Here is a 10,136-nt window from a genome sequence, read left to right on the forward strand (position 1 = left end):
TATTAAGATCCATTATACGGAAACCCAGAAAGCTCCAGAAAGCTCTGTATAACAGAAAGGCCATCTCCCATAGACTCCATTATAATCAAAAAATCCAGATGTTTTAGAATACCATTTTTCGGTGTAGTTATAAAACAATAGCTTGTACTTGATCCAAACTAATATATAATTAATCCTTTTTGGAAGCAAAACCAGCCTATTTGCTTTATTTAATGTTTACATGATATTCTAGTAGACTTAAAGTGTGAAGATCTACATTACGAAAAGATCTGTAATCTGGAAAACCCCAGGTCCCAAACATTCTGGATAACAGGTCCCATACCTGTAGCAGTGAGTGACTCCTCTGAACTTTATGATTTTCTAGTGTAATATGATATATTTTGCACTGATATTATCAGGTCCAGAACTAAGTTTGGGTGCCATTATTGGGGGTGTAATTGAGAAAGTGGAGGAGAGAGAGCAGGCAGTGGGGAGAGCAGCATTTAGCAGTGTGGGTGCTGTGTGAGGCAATTGGGCAGATCACTGGACAAGTAGTAAACTATTGCCATGGCCACAAATACTACTTGGCCCAACTCTGCATATTATATGTGAAACTGCAGCATGTAGACCAAACTGCAAGTGATGACTGAATCTGTCCCATTTTGCTTAGCCGAAAAATCTGCAAAACTCAGATTGACAATTTTGATGCGAGTGACAAATTTTATACGCGCATCTCTTTTGTCCAAATGCATTAAAGTCAATGGGCATCGGAATAATGACAAACAACGGGCGTCAAAATAATTTAGAAGTGCGGCATTTTGGACTTGCGACAATTTTTTTTTCTCGCAGCAAAATTTTTTCACACCAAATTGTCGTAGCAGTTTCGTGAAAACATTCGCGGTTGGTGAAGTGCAGAAATTCACAGCAAATCCATGCCTGGTGAATAAATTCACACATCACTACAAATATATAAAGTACAGACCAGAACTAATTAAGTTCATGATTATATGTCCATGTAGCTATACAGGTGTCTTCAACTCATTTTCTTCACTTCAGCTTCAAATCAAAGAGAACACTCAGATATTCATCATTGGATGGATCACTCTTTAAAGCTTTTTCATACCATTTCATGGCATTTGATTTATCCTGGTTTTCTTTACTGATAAACCCAAGCAAAGCGAGCCCTGAAGCATCCCTGGGGTTTCTCTCTACCCTATGATTGGCTATCCTTCTCAGAGACGTCTCACACTCTTCCCTGTGTTTATTCTGCTCAGGAATCCTCAGCCCTTCCTTGTACTGTTCTACAGCTTCATCTTCAGAGTTCTTCCATTTCTCCAGAAATGTCCCATAATGTAAGTGGGCTTGTTGTTGTTCATATTCCGGAGTGGTTGTTAGCTCTGTGGCCTTTTTATAGGTCTCCTCTGCTTTTTTATGTTGATTCGATCTGGAGTACATATCCGCTAAATCGAAATGTGCATGCAGAAATGATCTTTTCACTTCCAGCACTATTTCAAAGTGAAATATTGCCTTTTCCGTTAGATCTCTTATTTCTTGCATATGTGGACCTCTGTAATTACCTCTTCCTGTTTTCTTCTTGTGTATGAGCATTTGTCTGTAGCACAGCCCCAGCTGATGATGGAGAAAACCAGAAGTAGGAGTTATACTTACAGCCTTCTTCAGGAGTCTAATAGCTTCCTCAAACTTTCCTGCTCGCCTGTAAAATTTGGCGAAGCATATATGGAAGATCTGGTGTTAGTTCTAAGGCACCCTTAATATGCTTCATTGCTTCTTCTTGTTTCTTTAACTCCTGTAGTTTTAAAGCCAAAAGCACCTTAATCACAGAGTTATTTGGATTCAACGAAACTGCCCGTTCCAATAATTGGAATGACGAACCTTTGAAATTAGTACAGTCTCTACCTCGGTAGATAAGCTACAGTTGCCATTCCAGTATTCCATTTAGGATCATCCGGATTCACTTTCAGAGCCTTTTCAAAACAGTCTTTTGCTTTCTCATAGTATTGGCCACAACATTTCAGCAGAGCCCATCCTTGTTCTCCATAGGTTTCAGATTGCACAAGATCTTTAAGTTCTTTTGATTGTGTATGGATAGTATTTATCTTGTCAATAAAGAGCTTGGTCCTTTCACTGTCATTAAGACAGTAATAGACCCATGCGAAGTTGGAGAAGGTCAGCAGATATTTCATGTTGGTCTCAAAAACATTAGACTCCTGAAGAATATCCTCTGCTTTTTGTAGAATCATGATGGCCTCTGCATAATTATTCTTCAAGTGGTTTATATAGGCCAACAAGTTATATACCGTCCCTTTAAGATCCTTGTTTAAATATACCACTTGAATTTTTAGTCTTTCTTCCAGTTCTTCAGTATCAACATCCTTTTCCTGTAGCCCCCATGTAAAGTGGCACTTCAGCTCTTCCAAACGGGATTTCAGTGTATCCTGGGACTCACTGTAAATACAATAAAATACAAAAAGTATTTGAGACACTCAGGGCTCATTTACCAAAATGGTTCAAGGAACAAAGTGCAATAAAACAAGCACAAAAGCCCTCTCTATGTTCAGCAGCACTGGGTTCAGGAGGGGTGGGATGTTGGTAGCATATTGATGTCCCCTGGCACACCCCTAACTTGCACATTATTTTGTATACAAACCAAGATTAGTTTGTGATGCAAAGCTATGTTCTTACCACATGCAAATTGCAGGGATGAGGAGGACCACCTTGCTAGTGCAGTAGAAGTGACACATTTTCAGTTTGAAAAACTTTATTTAGGGGAGGTTTTTTGCAACCCCTAGTAACCTGCTGCACACAGGCTCTTACCTTGTCTCATTGCAGGAATGGATAGGGTTAGCACCTTTTACAACTTGCGAGTCTGGACAGGGGGCAGGCTGATGATATTTGGGGACAAGGGGACATATCAGGGGTGGGTCTATGCCGTCAGGGGTGGGTTTTGTCAATAAATCAGTGATTGGCTTATTGCCTCATCATTCAATTAAAAGTCCTGCACGATAGTGAAGTGCTCTACCTGAATAGTGATCAATTGTTGAAAGACTCTATCCAATCCCTTGCATAGGATCAAGGATAAATGCAAAAAGAAATCCAGGAGCACACCATTGCATTGCTCTGTGAAGTCGGTGTTTTATTAAGCCCATATGTATCTCTATGTACCAAGCTTACTAAGGTCAAGGAGGGGCCCGAAATATTACCCTTTTTGCGGATACATATGGGTTTAATAAAACACAGACTACACTGAGCAATTCAATGGTGTGATCTTGTCCGGATTTCCAAATGACAGTGGTAAATCTGGTTAAAAACTGGGCAGGCGGCAACCCTCCTGCACTTTGTAAATAATTAACTATAAGAATGGCAACAAAATATATGTGCCCACGTCAATAGTATTACTTTTTCCTTTTTTATCAGTAGCTGGTGTTGTCTCTAAATAAAGCTGAAATACTTGGAAAGCATAATACATACAAATCAGCTGATTGCGTGTCAGTGGATAGAAATATACAAAGCTGACAGGATGAGCTTTACACCATACATGTGCCCAATACAGCTCCTGTGCTCTGAACCTTCCACGGTTTGTACACAGAGCATCCAACATACTTCCCGCACAAGGGATCACTGTGTTTGCTGTGATCAAAGCTTGTTCTTATTCACATTTTGGTGTGTATGCATCTAAGCCTAATATTGACTCTTACTGTAGCTACATATCAGGGCAGATTTACTAAGCTCGAGTGAATAGTTCGAAAGAAAAAAAATTCGAATTTCGAAGTATTTTTTTGGCTACTTCGACCATCGAATGGGTCAAATTCGATAGAATTCGATCAAATCGAATGATTCGTACGATTCGAAGTAAAAATCGTTCGACTATTCGACCATTCGATAGTCGAAGTACTGTCTCTTTGAAAAAATACTTTGACTTCATACTTTGCCACTTTAAACCTACTGAGGTTCAATGTTAGCCTATGGGGACCTCCCCCAGCACTTTTCTAAGTTTTTTGTGGTCGAATAAAAATCCTTTGATCGATCGCTTAAAATCGTTCGAATCGTTCCATTCAATTGACCGATTTTTATTCGATCTGAGTATTTGCGGTAAATCCTTCGAATTCGATATTCGAATTCGAATGATTTTACTTCGAGGGTCGAATTCGAGGTTTTTTTTATCCCTCGAAATTCGACCCTTCATAAATCTGCCCCATCGTGTTGTATATTGGACCAGTTTCCTTCTGAACACTACTGAACAAGCAATAAATATTTCTGAGTATAGATTCACTGATTATTACACTGACTTGTCATGGAAAATAAAAATAATGTAAAGCCATACATTTTGCATAATGAAAGCAAATGTAATTACAAACAACTTTAAAATATATATTCATTACTTTACATTACTTTGAAGTTGTTTGTACATGTAATTGCTAAAACAGCATCTGTCTGTCTTTTGCTATTCTCTGCACTGCTGGTTCTGACCAAGTACCATTAAAATACAGTTTCAGTAGTCTTCTCTACTCCTGCCATGAACCAGTTCCCCAGAATACCATGCACATATCTGTGATTCACTTTCTTTTCAAGTCTTTTGAGGTCCATGCCTGCATAAAACAAGGCACCTGAAAAGACCTGGCAAATCAATTGTAAAATAATGAAATGAAAAAATAAAATATTTGCTTAAAGAGGCAGCTTGAAACAAGCACTAAACAGGGCAATGAGAGAAACTGCAGCTACTTCATGTTTGGTCCCTGCAAGGTAGATAATTACATTCCCAGTGCCCAAATAATTTGACTTTAATTTGAGATTAAAGGAACAGTAACACCAAAAAAAGAAACTGTTTTAAAGTAATGAAAATATCATGTACTGTAGCCCCGCTCTGGTAAAACTGCTCTGTTTGCTTCAGATACACGACTGTAGTTTATATAAACAAGCTGCTGTGTAGCAATGGCGGAAATTGTCATAGGTTAAATAGTAGATAACAGATAACACCATTAGGTTCTACAGAGCATATCTGCTGCATAACCTGAGCCTTGTCTCATTTGAATGGCTGCCCCCTTTGCTACACAGCAGTTTATTTATATATTTATTTAACAATAGCAGTGTTTCTGATGCAAACACAGCAGTTTTACTAGAACAGGACATTATATTTTTATTACTTTAAAACACTTTCATTTTTTTTACTGTTCCTTTAAGCACTAGGAAATCATAAATTACTGTAATTCATATCACCCTGAATGCATCACATAAAACGAGTTAAAACAATATAACTATGACTATACTTACCTCATTGTTTGTTTTTGTTTGCTTGTAAAGAAACCAGTTTGCTTGTGCTTCTGGGTCACTGGTAATGAAAAATGACCTACTGCGTTTATAGAGACCCTGTCATTGTGGTTCAGGGAGGGAACAAGGCAGAATCGAAACTTAGACAATAGGCACCAACAGCTGATATTCAAGTAAAATGAAACCAAAGGAAAAGCTGAGAAAGCAGGGACATACAGTACATTAGTTATTTGCTGCAAACCTGCTTATGTAGCTGTGCCTATGTCACAAATAATGGTTTAACACTCAACAGATAAGGTGGCCATACACGGGCCGATAAAAGCTGCCGACAGACGAAGTCGGCAGCTTATTGGCCAGTGTATGGGGCCCCCCGACGGGCTTCCCTGATCGAGATCTGGCCGAAAGTCGGCCAGATCTTGATCGGATGGGACTAAAAATCCCGTCGGATTGCGGCCGCATCTGTTCGTTGATGCAGTCCCGCGATCCGACTGCCCGTTCCCATTCGTTAGGATCTGATCGTTGAGCCCACGATCGGATCAGCCCGATATTGCCCACCTCAAGGAGGGCATATCGGAGAGAGATCTGCTTGTTTGGCGACATCGCCAAACGAGCGGATCTCGCTTTGTATGGCCACCTTAACTTTAAATGGTTGGTGGTGTAAGGGTAAACCTGAGGATCAATTTTCTAATGGCTTAAATAAGGCAGATATCATATTCATTATAATCAACCAAACTGATTGAGAGACCTGTGTGAGATACTGAAATTGTAAGTGCATGCCTGGAGGCTGGCGCCGGTGTGGATTTTTGTTTGCAAACAGTCACGTAACTAAGTAGGGTTGAGCACGGGTGCAGGCCATGCAGCCGGCCCCCCACCCCCTCCAGACGCAGTTTTCTGTGCGCCTTCACATAGGCGCAAGCGACTGGAGGGCCCCAAGGTCCCTGCCTGCAAATCATCAGGAATCATGGAAAAAAGTCAGAAATCAGGGGAATACTTAAGGAGATGGGAGACCGGGGACAGAGCCAAACATCTGGTACCTCCCGAAACAATAGGAAGGGGTTGACAGCTCTGTCTCATATCGAAGCATCTGTGTAGTGCTAATAGAGTTGGACTGGGCTGTAGGGAGACCAGGTAAAAAACCCGGTGGGCCCCCACTCTTGTGGGCCCCATCAGCCCAGATCTTCACCCTATGCTCCTACACTGCGGCCACCAACCAAGAAGGGACAGAAGAACACAATGCGTGTAGGTACGTGCGGATGTACGCACACACAGATGGCGCAGGGAGGGGGCTGCAGGGGGCCCTGTGGCGGCAGCCCTGATGGGTCTCAGGCCCCCAGTCCGAGTGCTAAGCATATGGTTGCAAGTTGTTAGTGTATGAAATAGAATGAGTTTCCACACAAACTGACCCCAAATCATTAGAGATGAGGGGGGGGGGAGGTAGTGGGAATTTTAGCTTTATAGGAAGACTGCTGCTGTTGTGAAGCAGAACTATATTCCAATGTACTGAGACTCACACATTTTAACTGATTCTCTTCCTAAAGTGCAAAGAAGTGTATTAAAACACTAATAAAAAGTCTTTATTGAAGCAAAAAAGGTTGTGGCCTGAACAGCAGCATACTGAGAAAGAAGTACTTCATACTACGGGTGGGAATGACCATGCCTGGGATGTTTCTATTTGTTATTGTACAATAAAGCCAACGCAGAGATTAATCTTAGTGTGTGCTAAACCCAAATTATCTCCATAAACTATATTGAGTGACGTGGCCATACTTCAGGGAGTGGCACCAACAGAAGGTAAAAGCCTTTATACAGGGTGTGCTCCCAATTTAAAAGTGTTGTTGCATTGTGAAACGTACATCTAATTTGGATTCAGCTCAACTGCCCGTTCCAATATAGTTTCTCATTCCATAATTGGAATGAGAAACATAAAAGATGGGCAGTTTCTGCCTCAAAATTCCTACAGGCGATAAACTACAGTTGCCAGACCAATATTCCAATCAGGCTTATCCGGATTTGCCTTCAGAGCCTCTTCAAAACAGTGTATTACTTTCTCAATACTCAGATTGCACAAGATCGTCAAGCCCTTTTGCTTGTGTATAGTATTTTTCTTGTCAATGTAGAGCTTGGACCTTTCATTATCATTTAGGTAGAGCTTGGAGAAGGTCAGCAGATATTATATTTCGGTCTCTTATACTTTACATTTCCAGAGAATAACCTCTGCTTTCTGGAGATTCACAATAGCCTCTGTATTATCATTCTTCAAATGGTTTACATAGGCTGGCAGTTTACATACCCTCCCTTTAGAATCACATTCAAATATTCCAATTGATTGTCAAATCTTTCTTCTAGTTCTTCAATATCAGCATCATTTTCCTGTACCCCCATATAAAGTGGCACCAGCTCTTCAAAATGGGATTCCAGTGTAGCCTAAGGAATGTTTTCCCTCTTGAGGCATAATTGGCACTGGCTTCAGGCTGGGTTTTTTGCCTTCCTCTGGTCAAAACTAGGGATGCGCCGAATACAGGATTTGTTCAGGATTCGGCCAGGATTTGGCCTTTTTCAACAGGATTCGGATTTGGCCAAATATTTCTTCCTGGCCAAACCGAATCCTAATTTGCATATTCAAATTAGGGGTGGGGAGGGAAATCGCATGACTTTTTTTCACAAAACAAGGAAGTAACAAATGTTTCCCCTTCCCACCCCTAAGTATTCGTGACTGATTCTGGGGTCGGCCGATTCCAAAATAGTGGATTCGGTGCATCCCTAATCAAAACAGTGGATATATAATAATACATTTTAAGTTTCTATTTGTCACAGCAGTGGTAGGAGCTTGCCAGAGTACTGCACAGTTACATTTAAAAGAGGGCGAAAGGAGGTTCTCTCCTGTGACTGCACAGTGGGTGGATTGATAAAGACACTACTACTGCTTGTGCTAGGTGACAGCCTGCTTGGATTTCCTATCATCAACACACTGCAGATTCCAGTGTATATAATGACATAGTGATGGTCTCAAGTGAGGAGCTGCAGAGCATAGTAGTAGTACAGATTCAGGGCATCGGAGTTCACAGCAGTCATCTTCTTCTTTTCAGCTATGCTGGGGGGGGGAGTATATGTAGGGTAGGGGGTTTTTAACTTTAGGGTTTGCTTCCCCTTTAACAGCCCCAACATTGCTTACTTTTAGGACCTTAGGGGAGCTCCCAAATATCCATATATTATTTGTCAGATAATTATTTACCTTTGTTGTTAAAATCAAATACTAGTGTGGATTTAACCCATTTCTATGGCATTACATTTCGTGTTATTCTCTTTGACCGTTTCTATTGTTGCATTCAAAGGGGAAGGAAACCTAGTCGGCGCAAACCCCCCATCCCCCCTCCCGTTTGTTGCTCACCCTCCCTCCTCCCCCCTGGCCTACCCGTCCCGCTGGGCAAATGCCCCTAACTTGTTACTTACCCTTCTGCGCAGGTCCAGTCCAGGGAGTTCACAGACGCCATCTTCTTCCATGCGATCTTCTTCCTGCTTTGAACGGCGCATGCGCAGTAGGATCATTTCGCCGGTACGATCTACTGCGCATGCGCGTGACTTTTGGCGTATGCGCAGTAGATCCGTACCGGCGAAATGCTCCTACTGCTCATGCGCCAAAATGCCGTTCACAGCAGGAAGAAGATCACGTGGAAGAAGATGTCGTCTGTGAACTCCCTGGACTGGACCTGCGCAGAAGGGTAAGTAACAAGTTAGGGGCATTTGCCCAGCGGGACGGGTAGGCCAGGGGGGAGGAGGGAGGGTGGGCAACAAACGGGAGGGGGGTGGGGGGTTTGCGCCGAATAGGTTTCCTTCCCCTTTAATTACCGATTCAATTCAGCCCAGTTCCAGTGTAATCAATCACGGTTCACTTTCAGCTTGTGTTGGTATTTACTAGGGATGCAACGAATCCAAGATTCGGTTCGGGATTCGGCCATATGCAAATTAGGGGTGGGGAGGGAAATCTCGTGACTTTTTGTCACAAAACAAGGAAGTTAAAAATGTTTCCCCTTTTTGCATATGCAAATTAGGATTCGATTTGGTATTTGCCCGAATCTTTCGTGACGGATTCGGGGGTTCGGTCGAATCCAAAAGAGTGGATTCGGTGCATCCCTAGTATTTACTGGGAATCTTTGGGGTGTTACCACAGTCATATCACTACTATATCAAGCCACACCGTTGGGTAGGCTCCATCTAAAAAGAGAAAAAAAATATATAAAAAGTTAATGGGTAATTGAGAAATATATTTAATTATTTGACTACCAAGGCAGAGGAAGGCATTTCAAAAATATTTTAGGTTTATTTTTTTGTAGTACAAGACGAAACAGCACCACCTTCTTTTTAAAAATTAAAATGCCTTTATTGGAACCCTTTAGGGCATTACAGCAACGTTTCATGCTTGACAAAGGGTCAGGTGTGACCCGAAACGTTGCTGTAATGCATTTTAATTTTTAATAAGAAGGTGGTGCTGTTTCGTCTTGTACTACAAAGTGTATACCGTGGAAAAGTGGCCACTGGATAACTTGCACCACAAGAAAGAAAAAGCCAGGAGGCTGTGCTGACTACCTTGTATATACCATAGGTTTATTTTTTTGTACATGTAACTTCTTAAATGCAGCATAACATGAATAACCATCTCATTGTTTTTGGATTTTTTATTTCAAGTGAGTCCAACATTTGCATTTCCTAACCCTTAACAATTCAGCCATAGTTTCAAAAATATCAGGAAAAAATACGTATTTATCCCAAATCTCACCATAACTCACCTTCTAGTTGGACTTCCACTAGTTTGTAGAGGAGCAAATCCAGTGTCTCACCAAATCTCCCCTTAATTGTTCTTCAGGCTGGGCCCC

General features: G+C 41.4%; 1 protein-coding gene and 1 pseudogene across 2 annotated transcripts in view; one reads left to right on the forward strand and one right to left on the reverse strand.

Moving 5' to 3' along the window:
* The window catches only part of slc16a12.S (solute carrier family 16 member 12 S homeolog), a 90,598-nt gene that overhangs the window by 69,037 nt on the left and 11,425 nt on the right, over window positions 1-10,136 (forward strand). The gene's annotated exons all lie outside the window — the stretch shown is intronic.
* Window positions 754-5,348, reverse strand: LOC108697198 (annotated as a pseudogene).

This window comes from Xenopus laevis, chromosome 7S, assembly GCF_017654675.1.
Source record: "Xenopus laevis strain J_2021 chromosome 7S, Xenopus_laevis_v10.1, whole genome shotgun sequence".
Taxonomy (NCBI): Eukaryota; Metazoa; Chordata; class Amphibia; order Anura; family Pipidae; genus Xenopus; species Xenopus laevis.